The sequence below is a fragment of the Lampris incognitus genome, chromosome 2 (assembly GCF_029633865.1).
Source record: "Lampris incognitus isolate fLamInc1 chromosome 2, fLamInc1.hap2, whole genome shotgun sequence".
Lineage (NCBI taxonomy): Eukaryota > Metazoa > Chordata > Actinopteri > Lampriformes > Lampridae > Lampris > Lampris incognitus.
The window spans coordinates 116468270-116488404 of NC_079212.1; the positions used below are offsets into that span (position 1 = coordinate 116468270).

Consider the following 20135-nt stretch of genomic DNA (forward strand, 5'->3'; position numbering starts at 1 on the left):
AGGTTCGGCAGGGGAAGGAGACTAGCCTGTCTGAATTTGGAGAGGAAGTACGGAAGCTGGTTACGCTAGCCTATCCAGGGGTCGACGTCGGACTGCAAGAAGAGTTTGCGGCCGAGGCGTTCCTGCGAGGCCTGCGCAACCAAAACATCGCCTACGAAGTCCTGGGCTCCGAACCTAAGACCCTGGCAGACGCCCTCAAGAAGGTAGAAGCCCGAGAATACGACTATCGAGCAACGCTTGGAAGGGAGAGCGAAGCTAAGGGGCGGATTCGCCGAGTGTCATGGGATGATGAGCGTAAAGGGGGAGCGCCAAACCCGACATCGACGGCCACCGGCGCGACGCAGTCCGACCTAAATGCTGACATCAAGGAGTTGAAAGCCGAGGTAGCGGTGCTGCTGCAGGAAATGCGGCGTTCCTGGAAACCGTCCCCCCCGCAGCTGACATCCGACACAGCCGAACAGAAGAAGGAGGAACGGGGCAGAACTCTAGAGCGGCCGGCGAGCAGCACTAATGGGCAGCGGCGTTACCAATCACCGAGTCCGGGCGCCACCCCTAGAGGCTCCTGTTACCAGTGTGGAGGCCAGGGCCACTTCAAAATAGAGCATCGAGCAGGAGTCAAGCATGGCAACGCGGATGCACTTTCAAGGGCGGCAGCGCCAACTTGTGACTGCTACCGGGCAGGAGAAAGCCCCGACTCACTGCCCTGCCAAGGCTGCCCGTACTGCCGACGTGAACACCAGAGATGGGCAAGGTTCGACGAGGATGTCGACGACGTGGTCCCCCTGGCGATCCGTAGGACGACGAGGACCCCGGCGACTACGGATCCGGCGTCAAGACCTTCGACACCCGACCAGAACCCGGTGGACACTGCCGAGCCACCAGTGGACGAGAACTCAAACACTGGAATCCAGTCATCGCCACCCACTGTTAACTGGCTGCCCCAGTATACCGAGAAGGAGCTGGCAGAGTACCAGCGCAGTGACCCTTTGCTGAGGAAGCTTCACGCCTGGAAGGATGGAGGCCAGCTACCGTCTCAAGATGAAGTAGCCCTGGAGGGTCCGGCCGTGCGCAAGTTCTGGTTGTGCTGGGACCATGTGGAACGCCGTGGAGACGTTCTCTATTACCGCTGGGATGAGGGAACCGGCCAAGTCCCTGTCTACCGCCTGATAGTTCCAGCAGCCCTCCAACAAGAAGTCCTGCGTTCTTGCCACTGCCCTCCGCAGTCAGGCCACCTGGGAAGAGAAAAGACGTGCCACCGAGTCAAGCGGGAGTTCTTCTGGGTGGGACTGGCGGACAGCGTCCAACAATTTGTCCGCCGGTGCCCACAGTGCCAAGCCTGCAAGTCTTCCGGGAGGGTCGGCAGAGCTCAGATGCAACTGTTCCAGGCCGCTGCTCCCATGGACAGGGTCCACATAGATGTCGTCGGGCCGTTCCCTATCTCGGCATCCGGGAACAAGTACGTCCTTGTCATGGTGGACCAGTTCACCCGGTGGGTGGAGGTCGCAGCTATCCCTGAACAAACCGCGGAAGTGACTGCGACGAAGCTTCTACAGGAGTTCATCTCCCGGTTCGGGTCGCCCCTAGAAATCCACACAGATCAGGGACGCAACTTTGAAAGCAGCCTGTTCCGTGACCTCTGTGAGCTTCTCCAAATAGCCAAAACCAGAACGACTCCTTACCATCCTGCGTCGAATGGCCAAGTTGAGAGGTTTAATCGGACGCTTCTCCAAATGATCCGCTGCTACGTAGAGAAAAACCAGCGTGAGTGGGACAAGAACCTCCACCTCCTCGCCAGCGCATACCGCAGCTCACCCCATGCCCTTACAGGGTACACGCCGAACCGGATGATGCTTGGCCATGAAGTCCACCAGCCCCAAGGACTCACTCTACGGGTGCAGGAGGCCAACGCCCATCGTAGTCCCCCAGCCGAATATGTTGCTGACCTGGAAGCCAACATGCTAGACATCCACGAACTGGCACGTGAGCGTCTCCGTACATCTCAACTCCGGAGCAAGAAAGACCACGATCTGCGGGCCCGTCAATGCACATTCCACCCCGGAGATCTGGTGTATGTCAGGGACGACGCGCGAAAGAAGGGCCAATCGCCAAAGTTGAAGCCACGGTGGAGAGGCCCGGCACTCATAACAGAGAAGATGGGAAACGTCCTGTACCGTGTCCAAGAGGGCAGGAAGGAGAGAGTCCTCCACCATGACCGACTGTTGCCCTACCTCGCCGAGGAAGTACCCATCTGGATTCAGCGGAGGCGGCACGCACTGCTGCAGATTCCGGCGTCAGGAGAGAACCTGCCGAGTACACCAGGAGAAGACCTCGAGGATCCGGAAACAGAGGCAGTGGACGACAAAGAGATTGAGCGACAGGAGGATATCGGTGGACTGGCGGAGGATCAGGGGTTCGAGAGCGATGACGACCTCGACCTACGTCTGGAAGACGTGTTCCCCGATGAGGAAGATGACACATCGGGCCCCCCCACGGAAGCCCCATGAAAGCCCCATGAAAGCCCCACGAAAGCCCCACGAAAGCCCCATGAAAGCCCCACGAGCGCCCAGGTGTCTCCCTCCTTGTCTCCGCCCTTGGCTGCCAGCAGTTCTCCAGGGGAGCCGACCACTACTCGACGCCGAGAGGCCGCAGCCCGTGTTCCAGGCGGGCAGTCTTCCGCCCCTGACCCAGAGGGAGCCGAAGCAGACGTTGCTGAGCCCCTGCCCCTCCCCACCACTAGACGGGGCAGACCAGTCCGGCCGCCTGCCTGGCTCCGGGACTCTGTTCGAGACTGATCTTGACGGACGTGACTAGTTGACTTAGGGGGTTACTAGGCTAGTCACAGGAGTCCTACTTTAATAGTGACCACCCAACCAGTTTATTTTGACGCCCTTAGTTCCGGGCCTAGTTGTGTGCCGGGTGTAATTCCGACTCTAGTTCCCAGAGTTATTTTATCTTTATGTTGAAGGGACTCAACAATCTAAAGGGGGGGTAGTGTTGCGGGACAGCTCCCTGACGGATAGTGACAGACAGACAGTCTGACTAAAGTAACGCGAGACCCTGTTAGCCAATGAGAAGAGACTTAGGAATGCGTGCGTGCTGCCTATTGTTATCCATTGCACAGCACAGCGTGGGTTAGTTGTTATAGTGGTTTACAGACTGTCACACAGTGTTAGCTTAGCATAACGTGTTAGCGATCAGACGTAACATTCCTGACTCCTACACCTCGACTGAGCTGACGCTAGACAGTGACTAACCAGCGACGACCATAATAGAACCAGTAAGAGTGATTACCAGCCCCCAGAGAGAGATCAGAGTGCAGCCAGTGACAGTGCGAGTGTCTGCAGAGTGAGACCATCCCAGCCAGGCTAGCCAGCGTCCGTCATCGTCTGCAGACTGCAGGAGCAGTGCAAGGTGGGTTGCTAAACCCGTAGCCTAGCCCGGCTAATTAACGCCAGAGACTGTGTTGTCGCACCATAATTCCCAGCCTCCAACTACTTAATATAAGAACATCTAAACCCAGTCCCGCGACAGTATATTTGGTCACAATCTATAGGAATGGAGGAGTAATGCAGAATCGTTCTGATGGGCATCCTACTTCATCCATCATGTTGTAAATGACCATACCCTGTGCCACAGCGTATTTAAAGGGTATAAGAGGAGCTAATTTGATTGGCAAAGTCGAAGTCCGCTCAAACTCAACCTACTTACAATGTATTTATTCTAATCCAACCACATTTTCAACTGTGCTGATGCGCCAGGGTTGCGCTTTCGTATCTGGTCACCAAATAACCCCCAAAAATATACTGGACACGCCTAAATGCGCCGGCGCAACCCTCTCCCGCTTCCATCCATTGGCCCTTGCACCCGTTTTCACGAAAATAGAGTCCATAGAGTCACGTGCATGCACGTGCAAACATACACGCAAACACGCATATTCACAAGTTCTTTGGTTGTTTATGTTAGTAGCAGAAACTAGAGCCCTGCTCTGTCTCTGCTTCTGTCTGCAAATCCAAATGAACACAGATAATTCTCCTCCGCATACACACACACACACACGCACGCACGCACGCACGCACGATAAACCAGGGAGTGTAAAGAGCACACATGCAAAATAAACACACACAAATACTGGTCTGTATTGATTTATACTAGTCCATATTGATTCAGAGATAGACATTCTTGCAGCAAGACAAACATTGACACAAACAAATTCACACACACACACACACACACACACACACACACACACACACACACACACACACACACACACACACACACACACACACACCCTTGTTGACTCAGAGAGCGAGCGATATGCTTAAGGAGAGAGACACCTTATGTTTCCTTATATCATTATTAGTAATATCAGGTAGCGATCGTGTCTGGAATCCTAACACACATGCACACACAAAACACATCCTATCTTTTTATCTCATTACGGTAAATACATTATTAGTATGCTTAGTTAGGTGGGCCATAGACCCAGAAAACTCCAATTTCACAGGAAAATCTCCCAAAAAGCGTGTCATTTCGGCATGTTATAATGGCCTGTATTTCATGACGTTATGGCGCCTTATACACAGCTGCAGTATAACTGTGACAGTCCTGTTTTCACATGACATGTCCCTATTGTGCAGATGACCTGGGTAATTCAATCCCCTCCAAAGTTTGTGGAAATTGCAGATATACATGAGGAAAAAACTTACAACTTTAAGTTTCTGCCTTTTGCGAATTCTCCCTTTTGCAATTTGTGGGAGAAAACACTGATGTCAACAAAATAACAATGTAGACATCTTGTAGCCTCTCCACATTTCCATCCCAGTCCATGAATAATGACATCATGCACCCTGGTACCAAAAGACACCATCTGATTTCAGAGGCACGTCCAAGCACTTCCACAACCAACGCAAATGCACACACTCAAACTCCAATTAAAACACACACACACACACACACACACACACACACACACACACACACACACACACACACACACACACACACACACACACACACACACACACACATATACAAGATATAATAAATGTTCAAACATCTGAAAGTACAATGGACAGAAAGTGACTGTTATAACTCCAATGTAGGGGAGACATCAGGAAAAATCTGAGCATTTGATACTCGTGAGTTTATACCTAAATCCCCCATTAGCCTCCATCTGACTTTATCAAATTATCACACTCTTTTTGAACTTGTGAACCCTAAATGTTACCCTATATGTTAGTAACTATATAGATAGAGGGTGTTGTGCATCCAAGAAAAGGAAACATGAGCAAAGGAAATGGGATAATGGACTTTAAGGAATAGATAGAAAGAAAGAAAGCTGTAATCTGCAGGATGAGATGGCAGACCGTTTTCTCTGCACAGCAGAAAAGTGATAGCCAATCGGTGGGTTCAGATTTCAGTCCAGTGCAGCCTCTCTCTCCCCATCAGACTCTGCAGTGGTTTCTAAATGAGCTTGTTTTCGGCCGAAAAATGCACTACCTTTTTGTTGTGAACGATTATAATATATGATATAGATTTCATGTAGATATGAAATTTGCTATTTGCTAAATTTTGCCTTTTCAGAAGCTGAACGTGAGACCAATAAATTATGTAAGCTATGTAGGTCTAAAACTATGGCTGTGTTGGACTCCAGTCAAAGGCACACGTCTGTGAAATGTTTAGTAGCAAATTCAGCGAGTCATTGTGCTGGCCCTAGTTCTAAAGTAACTTACAAAATTACTACAAAAATGACTGAATATATGGCTCAGTAATGTGGTGTGTACCTGGTCAAACCATCTCCAGTCCTCATGGGGACCGAAAGCTGTCTGGTACAGGAGACATTATGTACCACCTGTCCAGCTCTCCTCTGGCTGTCACCCATGCATGTAATAGCTCAACCGCAAGCAACCATCAGCGCTGTGTCTCCCTCTCACAGATGGCTAGTGAGGCGCTCCTTTCTGGTCATCTGAGCCTCAGTGACTACACATGGTGGAGATCGTATGGAGGTGTTTGCCCGTGTGTGTGTGTGGGTGTGTATGTGCGTGCTTCTTTTTTTTATACCCCCCTCCCTTTTTTCTGCCCAATTGTATCCGGCCAATTACTCCATTCTTTGGAGCTGTCCCGGTCGCTGCTCCACCCCCTCTGCCGATCCGGGAGGGCTGCAGACTACCACATGCCTCCTCTGATACGTGTGGAGTTGCCAGCCGCTTCTTTTCACCTGACAGTGAGGAGTTTTGCCAGGGGGACATAACGCGTGGGAGGATCACGCTATTCTCCACAGTTCCCCCTTCCCCCCAAACAGGTGCCCCGACCAACCAGAGGAGGCGCTAATGCAGCCATCAGGACACATACCCACATCCGGCTTCCCACCCGCAGACACGGCCAACTGTGTCTGTTGGGACGCCCGATCAAGCCGGAGGTAACACAGGGATTTGAACCGGCGAACCCCGTGTTGGTAGGCAATGGAATAGACCGCTCTGCTACCCAGATGCCCCAGTGTGTGTATATTTAAGTGAATTAGGATGAGCCGGGCTAATCAAAACCCTCCTGTCAAGTATTGTTGTTTGAAATTGCCCTTTTGAAAAGGAGGAAAAAAAGTACGTGTGACCTTTGAAAAAGATGACAAGTGGGATTGTTTTGCATTCAGACCAAATGTCTTCAAATTTAACTGTGTGCCTTACTCTACCTTGGGTTTTCTATCATTTTGAGATTTTAATCTCCCCATTTGAAAAGCAAATAAGGACTTCCTGCAAAATACCAACTCCCACCTATTTCAAAGATCAAAATGTCAGGGTGTCTAACTGGAAACTTGGGTATGATAATACTATATGGCTATCTGTGTGGATGTTTGGGATTGTGTGAGTACACGTGATGACAAATTCGTATTCTCCTTCCTTCTTATGCCCATTTTCTTTGTTTATTTGTGTATGTCTGTTTGTTTTGTAACCTTCACTAGGACAACCTCCACAGATTTCCTTTCCAAAACATGGCCGTCTGAAGCTCCACAACAACGTTAACTGTTTGCCTCCTCTAGCACAGGCAATATGGGCATCATTGCAGACATTGGGGACTCAGCAGAATAAATTAGCTGATTTTTAGCCATCTAGGGCTGGTTTTGCAAATAAAGAGTAAACATCATTCATATCAGAGCACTGTTGCCAAATAAGGTTTCCACTGAGCAGAACCTTTTACACTTTGACTGGGTCCATGAAAAGCTACCATAAGGCCTCTACTTCAAAGTCTTTAAAGGATGTGTTTGATGCTTTATGCAACTTAATGTCAAAGATTTTATCATTGGGCGGCACAGCGGCCCAGTGGTTAGCACTGTCACCTCACAGCAAGAAGGTCCTGGGTTCGAACCCCGGGGTTGTCCAACCTTGGGGGTCATCCCAGGTCCGTTCTGTGTGGCGTTTGCATGTTCTCCCCGTGTCTGCAGTGGGTTTTCTCCGGGCGCTCCGGTTTCCCCCACTATCAAAAAGACATGCATGTTAGCGTTAATACTCCTGTCTGTGCCCTTGACCAAGGTAATGGAAAGAAGAACTGGAGTTGGTCCCCGGGTGCTGCATGGCAGCTGCCCACTGCTCCTAGCTACACAGCTACGATGGGTTAAATGCAGAGCGGAATTTCCCCACGGGGATCAATGAAGTATCTCAAAATTTGCCATTTTTTTAATCATCCAAATCACCCAGATGGTGCTGACGCAAGCCGATCAACTAGCATGCCATGTGCAAACTATTTTTTATTTAAGTAATGTATAAAAATAGACTTTTACCTCACTGTGTCAACTGTCTGATTAAATAACTTCCCAATTTAGGATTCTTTATGTCTGGCTAAATAAATTCAACATCAGTTATATTACGGTATTGCTTGGTTAAAAGGCTATTCCAATTTAATGTCTGGGCTCGAGAGGGAAAATGTAACAGGCTGCCGTACTGTATGCACACTGAGCAAGCTTTCAACTCCTTATTCACTGACCTTGTGTGTGTTTTGTTTGCGAAACAACAGCAGCCTCTTCATTTGCTGAGAATCAGCCTTGTTGCACATTGCTGCTGACTTCATCAGGTTGAACAGAAACAAACCTCATTATCTGTGTGTGTGCACGTGCACGTGCACGTGCATGTGTGTGTGCATGTGCATTCATGCTTGTGCAGCTGTGTGTGCATGCATGTGTGTGCATGTGCATGTGTATGTGTGTATGCACAATGCTCATTAGGTGACAACAGCAAGTCTATGATTTCCTTTTGCCACTTGTGGCTCAGTTTAACACAGAACTATTTTCCGAAAGGAAATCCACACTTAGAACAGTGAAAAACACATACAAACACACACCCACTAACAAATGTAGACACACAACAAAAGGAACATACATGCAGGCTTGCAATCATCTTGACAGTGCTCAAATCCCAAACAAAAGCCTTTGAGTAGAGACAAGTGCTGAACTGAATTGTTCAGTACTTATGAGAACAGGCCATGTATCTTCAGTATTATCAAGGGTATGAATAAGGACAAAGACAGGCGCACGCACGCACGCACGCACGCACACACGCACGCACGCACACACACACACACACACACACACACATACACACACACACAGAGGCGCACACAAACTCCTCTGCTTCCTTTCTGTTGCGCAACTTCAGCATCTGGTTGAAGGACAAACTTCATGGACCTAGCAGATGTGCCCCCCCCCCATAGGTCAGGTAACATATCTTTACGTTTACGTGTCTGTTTTTTTCGGTGCATATGCACTTCCGCATATATAAGTATAGTGTGTGTATTTATTGTTGTCTTGTGTGTGTGTGTGTGTGTGTGTGTGTGTGTGTGTGTGTGTGTGTGTGTGTGTGTAATAGCGGTAATGTGGCTGAATACGAATTATCTTTGACTGAACTGGCCTATGAACTCCGGATGTATGACCCTCCACCTCAGACATGAATGTTTCCTCTCTATGTTCATTACCAGCTCTCGCAGTCTGTCTCAGCCTTGTCAGTAAAAAGACATGAAAGAAAATGGATCAGTGTTTCCCGATCTTTAGCCTAAGGCCAAGGCAGTGTATTGGCGGAACAAGTTAGTGCCAACACCCAGAGCCAAAGATGGACAGAGTTTGGTCATTGAAGTTTTCACTGACTACGGCTGACTTCTTACTGGGGTTTTTTTTGTTTTTGTTTTTCGAAAAAGCTTTTGAGGCACTTAACATTAAAACATTTTTGTATGAGATTTTTCTTTGTCTTGACGGCAGCCACAGTTTCTTAGCTCTAAAGAGGGTCTGTGTAACCCGGCCACATTGCAATAAATAATTAAGTCCAGTGCGGATTCTTGAAGTATTTTTTTCCCATAAACTGTTTTGCAGCGCATTTACACTCCAGATGAGCTACTGAATACGGTGGCTTTGTTAGCGGTGAGTGTCTTTAGCTCCCACTTTTTCGAATAATTTATGAATTGGATGAAGCTACTGTATCATTACAGGATCATGGCGCTGTTCCCGAATAATTGAAGTGTCATCTTTCCTTTACCTCGTCACCACACTTTAATCTATTTTCTTCCTATGTTAAAACAAGTCTCCTGGAGCGGGATGATATCAACCTCACATCAAGCGGTCGGTCCATTATCCTTCTATATTTTTATTGGAAGTGTCCACCTGTTCTATTCTGTACCTCGTGAGGAAAAGGCAGAGGCACCATAAAGCACTATGCAATACAATATAGTATGATGCGTCACGGTGCAATGTGTTTCAGTTCAATATAGCGCTAAATTTTAGTTTAATTCTCCTATAATTTTGACACTGGTACAAGAAAAACTTGTAGACATAAATACACATGACCCAGTTAAGAGAGAGAGAGAGAGAGAGAGAGAGAGAGAGAGAGAGAGAGAGAGAGAGAGAGAGAGAGAGAGAGAGAGAGAGAGAGAGAGAGAGAGAGCGAGCGCAATGTAGCTAATGGGGGTACTGTACATTCAAATGGGCTCTATTGCTTTAAGTCAAACAACAATTTTATTTCGATGACTTGTGAATGGTATTGTGAGTGCAATAAAAAAATTTACTCTGGCCCTAAATTAGGCAGCATTAACATTAATTTGAGTTCTATTCTTTTGTTGTTGTTTTTTTTTTTTTTACTTTGAAGAATCCCGATCCACACTCCTTACCAGGTGATGGCGGTAATGTCATATTATGTTGTTTGCCAACGGCCATAAATATGAAGAGGAAGCAGCAGAAGCAGAAGAAGAAGCAGAAGAAGAAGTTGTGTGAAAAGGGGAGGGGGCGGCAAGAGAGAAATGCCATCAGTAGGAAAGAAAATCAACTTGACAACGTTTCAAAATAAATAAGAGGAGAAGCATATGTTGTATTGGGCTTCACCTATACACAGACAACCATATCCGTTCACGATCCCCACCCAACTCTTGCCCAGTACGTATTGCAGCTGTATCTTACACCATTAGCCCAGTGCACCCCCATGACAATTAATATTTTATCACCATAATTAGCACAACTCATAAATCAAGTAACAAGTAATATGATTTGGGATAGCAAAGGGTATGTGCTTAATTGCACTGACAATGTAAGATGACATGGTGGAATTTTATTTATCCACTTTTTGACTTGTTGTCATGGTGGCTTTGTTGCCCTGGTTTGTTGAGCAAGATGTCAGACGATGACAAAAACAAATATTTGTCAGTGGGGCCTTGTTTTCCCACCATTATCTCCCATCAGGAGGCACCCAATCTCTCCGGAGACCCACCCAGACATCATGACCTCTGGACAGAGGTTATGGACAGAGGTCATCGCCAAGGTTCCTGCAGAGTACCACCCTTCATAATACTGGCTTTCCATAGGCATCTGTCACTTTACCAACAAGAGATATACTAAGGGACATGATGACGAGAAATGAAGGGTGGTAACAGTAGCATAATGAATGCAGACAAGGCAGGAAAATGACGAGAAAAAAAGAGAAGGGAAACAGCTGCAGAGAACTGAGAATTCAGATCGTTGACAGAAAAAAGGGGGAGGCGAGGAACCAAGACTGATTCGTTTCTCTCATCTGTCGCCTGTATGTAACAAAATCACTGCAATAATGCAACAGGCCTCAGTTGCGACCCTCGTGTTTCTGTAACCTTAGTTGCTGTACACATTTTAGCTATTATTTTATTTATAAATGTATATGTGTAATATTTAAGTTGTTATTTCATGTCCCCTTGCCTACGAGTGAATATTAGTTCCTACCTGCCATTGTTTTGGATTCGGAAGACAGTACAGCATATCCCTTCACTCTCCCGGAGGCCAATATTTTTGTTCCTAGGATGAATCCGGAAAGTTCCCGCCCTCAGGCGCTAGGATTGGCCAGATCTGCCTGTCAGTCAACTTTCCGGCTTCATCCTAGGAAAAAAAATATTCGCTTACCGTACACACAGTGAAGTTGGCACAGTTAGCTTGGTTGCAAACATGGCTAATTGCTAACAGTTAGCTAGTAAACATAGGTTAAGGTTGTTGCGCGTTCGCATCGGCCTTGACTGACAGGCAGGTCTGGCCAATCCTAGCACCTGAGGGCGGGAACTTTCCGGATTCTTCCTAGGAAAAAAAATACTCCGCACATGTTACTTCCCATGTCTGAGACACTCATCACTGTCCCTCCTAAATAATGGCAGGTAGGAAATAAGGTTACATTTGTATTGTTAATTATTTTTCATAACATGACAAAGTACAGTATCTTTTATGCAATGTTATTCTTATTGCTATTTCTATTCTTGTTTATTAATTAGTTAATGTGCTGTACACCGAATGGGTAAAGTCATAATATTCAAGAAATTGTATTGTGCAAGATATTGTAGCGAATTCAGGGGGCAGTCCGGGAACCGACACAGTGGGCTGCGAACCCGTTAACTCTTACTCCACAAGCGACAACGTTAACCAGTCGACTAAAGGGTCTGACCCGTTAGTCAAGGACCAGCGTGTCTACTTATTCATGGACGTTACAATATTTTTCTTTTCTTTTCACTGCTCATAATATGCACTGCTTTTGTCTGATACTGCTGCAACAAGCAATTCCCCAATGAAGAGTACGTTTTAATTTATGTTATGTTAGAGTCAATATCTACTCTTAAGGAAAAGTAAAGATATGGTAAATATACAGTTAGATGGATAGATTATGATATAAATGATTCATGTGAATGATGAAAATCAAGAGCTCACACTATACAGTTGAGACATCTATAAGTTTCTATAGTAGTAACCACAATTCCCTCGGCATCAACAATTTCATAAATGCTACCACTGAAACTATTTTAACTAATCGGATAAAAAAAAACCGGATCGATGGGGTAAATCGTCTGACAGCACATGCACTCAGCACATGAAAGTTATGCTAAGAATAAAACTTGAAGCATTAGAATCACAGGCCATTACATCAACCTTTTTTTTCCTCACCATTTTCCTGCGCTAAAGTACGGAGCCCGGGAGGCGGCATGGAAAATGTTTTTCTTTTTTTTTTTTTAAATAAAGCGCGCGTGCGACCTCCCGGGCTCCGTAAAACAGAACATTTTGTCTATGGATGCTACTATCAGCTAACGTAGCGCGGTATAGCATGGCGCCTCCTAGTGGCATTATAACGGCGGTACAAAAACGCTCACAACTCAAAAATAGCCGTGCCCGAAACTTTTCTTCCATGCTCTCAATTTTTCAAGCTATCAACGTTACCTTTTCCATTCATTGAAACTATCTCTCTGCCCATGTCTGTCTCGCATTTTCGCTCCCTTTCTCCCCTAACTTTCCACTTAAAATAAAAACGTGTTTGTTTATGGATGGATAAACCTCATCCGCAATCTCAAAAAGTGAGCAGGCATATAAAAACAGTGCCGGATGCATCTTTTTGATCAAGCCTTTGCACATGTATAGTCTGACTCAATTTTGGGGTTACTACAATGTTGTAACACCAGGAGCAAAATTTAGATAGTAGTGTTTAGTTATAGAGCATGCTGATGGGACGAGTTTGGATTTGAAATCTCTACTATTCCCAATAGTGAGCCCAACTTGACTGATTCAGATTGATGAGATGGAGGGAGACAGATTGGTGGATATGAGGGAATGTAACTCTGATTATTTGCAGAAGTTTGGTAGAATGAGTCAGATACAGATGCCCCTCTCTACAATACAAGCTCAGTTTGCCAATGAGAAGTCATTCACAAGCTCAGGGTGCCAAAATATGAATCATTTGAACTGTCCGCATGCTTGCCAACCCCCTACATTAGTACTGAGTGACTAATTCACTATCAAGTCAATTGGTATTCGACAGACCTGGCAATGACATTCAGAAAGGAAGTACCGATAAAGATTGAGAAAAAATCAACCAGGACAAGATAAAACAGCAATTGCCAGGAAGAGATAAAGCTACTGAATGGCAAGTTTATGCCCTGTCTCTCGGTATCTAGGAAGCCCAAAACACCAAGTATGTGTGTGTGTGAGCAGCTAAGTGCATCCTGGCCCAGCTGGAGGAGACAGACGTAAGAGGAGAGGCTCTGAGATACAGTGATTCAGATGGCACTGATTTGAGCTGATGCTGAGTGCTTTGTTATGACTATCTAACTTCCAGCCTTTGAACAGACATTCATTTGAAGAACAGGGAGTCATCACACAGGAAAGAGGGTTACCATTCAAACACTCGGGGTCAGAGTCACTGAATATGAAAATGCCCTAAACACAATGGGCTCTATTTTCGTGAAACTGGGTGCAAGCACAAGTGCAGCGTGTGGGCGCATCTGACCATGTCCAATATATGTTTGGTAATTTGGTGAGCGGATACGCAAGCGTGATGCTGGTGCAGTGTGGTGTAGTTGAAAAGGGAGTTTAGTTTGATTAGAATGAATACATTATAAGCAGGTGGAGTTGGGGCGGCCTTCACCTTAGCCAATCAAATCAGCTCCTCTCGTACCCTGTAAATGCTCTGTGGAGCAACATATTGCCATTTTCGTGATGGATGGAGATGGAGGCCTATCAGAACGGCTCCGCATCCCTCCTTGGTTAACTTGGATTTATGCAGTCTGGCAGTAGTAAATTCTTTCCATTCCATCCCTAAAAATTGCGACAAAACAAAACATATGTAATTTGAAGCAGCATGCAAGCTGATCATTATTCAACAGCCTGGCTGACATAAAACTTATAAATTGCCCTCAGTGTTCTCACATCATGCACAGGCCTACAGAGACTGACTGGATTCAATATTCTAGGCTGGAGCCTGACACCGGAGCAGATTTTCAGTTCATCCCGATCCCATGACTCAGTAAAAAAAAACAAAAAAAACTTCCATCTCATTCCACTAACAGTTTTGATAGTGAAATTGACTCCTGAATTTCTGTATATATTTCGCTATAGCCCACTAGAGCCCAATTTCACTAGAGCCCGACCAGATGTCAGGCTCTACTCTAGTATAGGTAGTTTGTACTCATGGATACATCTTATGGGACCAGATTCACATCAAATTCAGTAGGCACATCTTGACATTTTTTTTCTGATTGACCTATTCAGAATGTTGCATTCAGTTAGTTGGTGGTATTGGTTTAGTGATTTATTTCAGTGAGGTGAAATGCATAACCTAACATCCAGTAAAACACATTTGGATAGATGTTCCCGTGTGTCCTCCCGTGTATGCATACCGGGCTGGTCCTCACCTAGACTCTGCACAATCATAGCTCATGGCACTTGTGTTTGCACTTAGACTTGGCATATGGCACAAATTTGGGCAAATTGGACAGCAAAATTGTACAGTGTCAGCGGATCTGCATTAACACACCCCCAGTTGTGCCACCCCACCTATCTCAGCCTGCACTACCTCCGCCTGTATATAGTCAATCCTTGTGTATATATCTGAAGTTTGTTGTGTTGTAGTGTTGTTATTCTGTGTTAAGTACACCGAGAGAGCCACGAAACCAGAGTCAAATTCCATGTTTGTGCAAACCAATATGGCCAAAAAACATTATTCTGATTCTGATTCTAAAAGGTGCATTAAAAGGGTGATGGAAGCAGAATTTTCGAATAAATGAAGCCGTAGCAGGTACAATCAATAGCCATTGTTTCAGCCATCGTAATAATGCCAACTACATTTGCTTGTCATTGACCAGTGTGAAATACAACCAGGATATGGCCGATATTACAATAAACAACAATAACTCCTCCAGTGGCAATTGAGTCTTGAAAACGCTCCATTCCTCCCTCCTGGGATTCAGCATATGTAAGTGCAACCATTACTGGCGCCATTTTGATAATGTCATATAACACCCTGTGCACGGGAGGTTATTTGTTCACACAACCCTTGTTGCTGAAAATATGAGCGCTGATTCGCATTTTCTTTTGTCAATTTTTCAAAAAATAAATAAATAAAAATTGCCCAATGACGTCCGGGTAGTGTAGCGGTCTATTCTGTTGCCTACCCACACGGGGCTCTCCGGTTTGAATCCCTGTGTTCTCTCCGGCTTGGTCGGGCGTCCCTACAGACACAATTGGCCGTGTCTGCAGGTTGGAAGCCGGATGTGGGTATGTGTCCTGGTCGCTGCACTAGCGCCTCCTCTGGTCGGTCGGGGCGCCTGTTCAGGGGGAATGGGGAACTGCCACGCACTATGTCCCCCTGTTGAAACTCCTCACTGTCAGGTGAAAAGAAGCGGCTGGTGACTCCACATGTCTCGGAGGAGACATGTGGTAGTCTGCAGCCCTCCCCCAGATCGGCAGAGGGGGTGGAGCAGTTACCGGGCAGCTCAGAAAGCGGGGTGATTGGCCAGGTACAATTGGGAAGAAAAAGGGGGGGAAATTAAAGAAATTAAAAAAAAAAAAAAAAAAATGTGCCCAAAATTTGAACTGAAACATAGATATTGACAAAAAAAAGTAAATAAAATAAAATAAAATTGATTCTGATATACTCTCTACTACTACTACTACTACTACTACTACTACTACTACTTTTGGCTGCTCCCTTTAGGGGTCGCCACAGCGAATCATCCGTTTCTGATATATTCTGAGGAACACAAATTAACATCTTTACTTTAGAGATTAATTAGATAACTGTCTAGGTCTTAACTTTCCCCTGTATAGTATATTATCTACCGGAAGCTAGCTAGGACATGATGGAATGAGCAGCTCATTGACTGATAAGTTCTCCTATGAATGAGACAGCACAGGTTAGCTCGGTAGCAACCCTTATCTATTGCTATTATCTATGGCTATCTATAGGTAATAGCAATAGGTCTAGGTAATATCTATAGGACTACCCTGGTATGACTATCTTTCTTTCTTTTTTTTCTTTTTTTCCCCCCTTTTTCTCCCCAATTGTATCTGGCCAATTATCCCACTCTCCTGAGCCGTCCTGGTCACTGCTTCACCTCCTCTGCCGATCCGGGGAGGGCTGCAGACTACCACATGTCTCCTCCAATACATGTGGAGTCACCAGCCGCTTCTTTTCACCTGACAGTGAGGAGTTTCACCAAGGGGGTGTAGCACGTGGGAGGATCACTCTATTCCCCCCAGTTCCCTCTCCCCCCTGAACAGGCACCCCAACTCACCAGAGGAGGCACTAGTGCAGCGACCATGCATCCGGCTTCTCACTCGCAGACACGGCCAATTGTGTCTGTAGGGACACCCAGCCAAGCCGGAGGTAACACGGGGATTCGGCCATCCCCGTGTCGGTAGGCAACGGAATAGACCGCTACGCTACCCGGACGCCCGGTATGACTATCTTTTATTACCACCATTGTACTCTCAGTGGGTTATGTGTGCTAACCCAGCTGATCAAACATTTTCAGGATATACACATGTATATTCAGACAAAACCCTGCATGTGTGGCAGACTTTTACAAAGGAAAACACAGGTTTGCATAAGAAAAACTAAAATATTCAAAAAGATAGAAACACACAATCCAAAGACCCACTCTCTATGTGCACACCTCAGATAAAACCTTTCTCTGATAAAGTGTGACTATTTGCCAATGGCTTCTTCATGTTCCGCTCCACTGGGGTGAAGGCAGTACAGAAAAAATGTTGAGGGGCATGACTGGATGTGAATGACTTGTGGCCTGCATTGGTTCTCTCATCTGGACACATAAAAAGAAGTACATACACAGTCCGTCTAAAAAAATAATAATAATTGTCTTCATAAAGACCCAAGCAAGTGGAAAAATGGATGAGATGGTACATATGCATGTGTGTAACATGTGTAGCCTATGTATTATTGGGTGGGGATGCTTCTGCACACATGCATGCTTCAGGTGTGGGTTCTGACAGGTGAAGGAGGGAGAAAGGGAGTATGAGAGAGAGAGAGAGAGAGAGAGAGAGAGAGAGAGAGAGAGAGAGAGAGAGAGAGAGAGAGAGAGAGAGAGAGAGAGAGAGAGAGAGAGAGAGAGAGAGAGAGAGAGAGAGAGAAAGAAAGAGAGCAAACAAGAGTGAGAGAACTCCTCCAACCAAATAGCAGACCATTATTCATCAAGTCTTCATCAAATCCAAAAGCCAACCACAGTAACTCTTAATGATAGATGCTACACTCTTTCCATGGACACTCAATTAAGTTTGCCTTCACAAAACGTCTGCATCTCTGTATGCCTTTGTGGCATATATTTATTGTTCACACATGCAATACTCACAAACAAAAGACTGGACGTTGCCGCAAACCAGAGTACGTCCAAATGGAAATCCCCTGCCTATGCCTTCTCTTATCACTGGCCAGTTAAAGACAGCCAATGCTCCTCGGTTCCTCTATGAAGAACAAAACACTCCTGTTCTCCTGTCCCTTCCAGCTCCATATCTTCATATCAATCTGACAAAGTGGGCCAGATCAGCAGTTCCAGTCATGACACTGTGCCACAGAACAAAATCTCCCTGCATAGAAGGGCTGACCTCTTTAGTCTTCCCCTGTTTAGCACAAGGACTCTTTGAGTTAAATGGGCACAATGACATGGAACTTGCCGTGATTTGTGCTTCGAGGACCCATAACTATGGGAGGTTGGATTAATGGCTTTAGTGTTCCATTCTCTGCCTTGGCACGCTACAGTATATGACCTGGTGGTGGGTTCAGTTTCAATTCAAATGAGCCGATAGATCAACAGCAACCTTGCTCGTGTGTGAAGTTGTGGAGCAGAGTATTTAGGGAGAGTTGGTTTATCAATAAGCTAGATTCACAGGAGACTCACTGAAAATAAAAGAAATAAGGTCTTCATTATCTTTGCAACCAATACCAAATGAGCCTTTAAATCTCGTGGGGTTTGACTAATTTACAACACAGTACTCTAAACAAAGAGTCACAGACTATAAGTAACTGACTAAATTCACTCAGCAATTTCGCATCCTGTAGGCTAAGGAGCAGCTATAGCTCTTTTTACATCAAACTATCACAACCTGCCAAAAACTAGATTTCACCAAGTTCAGCATATTCTTCAAAACTTATTTTTACTACATGTCTTTCTTTGCATTAATTACGATATTCCGGTTGTCTGTGAATGTTCCCATTCATCCAGGTCATAGTTATACAAAGGAACTGAATTAAATGCAACTGGATATATAACCAAGTCCAGTTGCACTTGATTAAATTCCTTTGGATATTCCGGTTGCATTAAAACATTTGTATAATCATTTATTATTTGTTAGAATACATAGGGCAATTTTTGAATTCAATGCTGATTAAAATAGGCATGTGCAAGAACGAGAAGAACAGATTTTGATCAGCCTGTTGACCTATTTGTAAGATTTCTAGAACAGTGTGTGCAGAAGCCAGGCTGCATATAGGCTACATCACTTGATAAGTCTATAATTATCTCTGTGTGGCATCCTCAAGAACTGTTTTCAGATGACTAAGCTATTCAGGGGCCGCAGTCTCTCCTCTCGGAGAACCCAAACAGCGGATGTTATAGTCAGGCTGTAGGTAAATAACCAGATGTAACAGACTGTTTTTGCTTGGCTAGACACGCGTCCATGCTTTCCATTAGAGGAGGTCTTTCATGCTGGGTGTATTTTCTAGTGCCCCGAAGATGCGTCGCTACTGTTTAGTGAACCGAGTTCGCCTTCTTTCGGCAAACACGCAATCCCTCTAGAGGGAGAAACACGCTTCATATGAGGATCCATGTGGGGTTTGAAATATTCCGGAGCTCTTCCCGTTTTATGTGACTTAAATCGCCTATAAGCCTATTTAGCATGGCCTTTCAAATTATGCGTGTCTTACTTATTGCGTCAAAATATAAGCGGGGGAGCCGTTCATGACAGTCAGAAACCTCAATAACCTTACCTACGTGTTGTTAGACCTTGGGGTACCTGTTTTGCCGTTGCCTAAAAAACCCGTGTGAGTAAAAATTCGCGCGGTGAAGCGAAATGTTTCTGAAAATATCCGTTTGTTTACCTTAATCGTGGGTGGGTAGGAAGCGAAGCCCTGTGTCCCTCACAGGGAGAACCGCTGAATGCCCGGCAGAAGAGACGGACACCTCTGATCATGCGCAGGAGGGCTGAGTGGGATGCTGCTGGAGCGCGCGCTCTGTGGGAGAGACCACACTGTTTTCAGATAATAGAGGCGTCCCGGCTCTCATCTGACAGATCTTTGTTACTGTCCCTCCCTCTCTCCCTCCTTCCGCTCTTTGCTCCGCATCCCGTCTATGACCCTCCTTCCTCTCCGGTACGCTGCTTAGTCAAGCTAAAGCTCTATGTCGCAGTCTCTCTCTCTCTCTCTCTCTCTCTCTCTCTCTCTCTCTCTCTCTCTCTCTCTCTCTCTCTCTCTCTCTCTCTCTCTCTCTCTCTCTCTCTCTCTCTCTCTCTCTCTCTCTCTCTCTCTCTCTCTCTCTCTCTCTCTCTCTCTCTCGCTCTCTTTCTCTCTCGCTCTCAAAGCACAACACAGCCCATAATCTACTCCGCCTCCGTAATGTTTCTTTTCTCACCTTTCACAAATGAAATGGGGAAGACAACAAGGCGGCAGAAGCTTGCATCTCACCAGCGATTACCTTCTTTATTGTTCTTTGTTTTTCTTTTTTAGTATTCAGTAGCACTGCTCCCCTTTCTCTCTTTCTCTGCCCCCACTCCTCCTCCTCCTCCTCCTCCTCCTCCCTTTCCTCGGAACCGTGAAGCTTAAAATATACGCACCCCTCTCCCTCTCCCTCCCCCACCCTTCCACCCCTTCCCCCCCTCATCT

General features: G+C 45.9%; 1 protein-coding gene across 1 annotated transcript in view; it reads right to left on the reverse strand.

Moving 5' to 3' along the window:
- Window positions 1-19419, reverse strand: part of cntn2 (contactin 2) — an 87461-nt gene extending 68042 nt beyond the window's left edge. Inside the window, exon 1 of the mRNA XM_056272759.1 lies at window positions 19356-19419. The gene's annotated coding sequence lies outside the window, so the exon portion shown is untranslated. The remainder of the gene's footprint in view (window positions 1-19355) is intronic.
- Window positions 19420-20135: the final 716 nt, after the last annotated feature.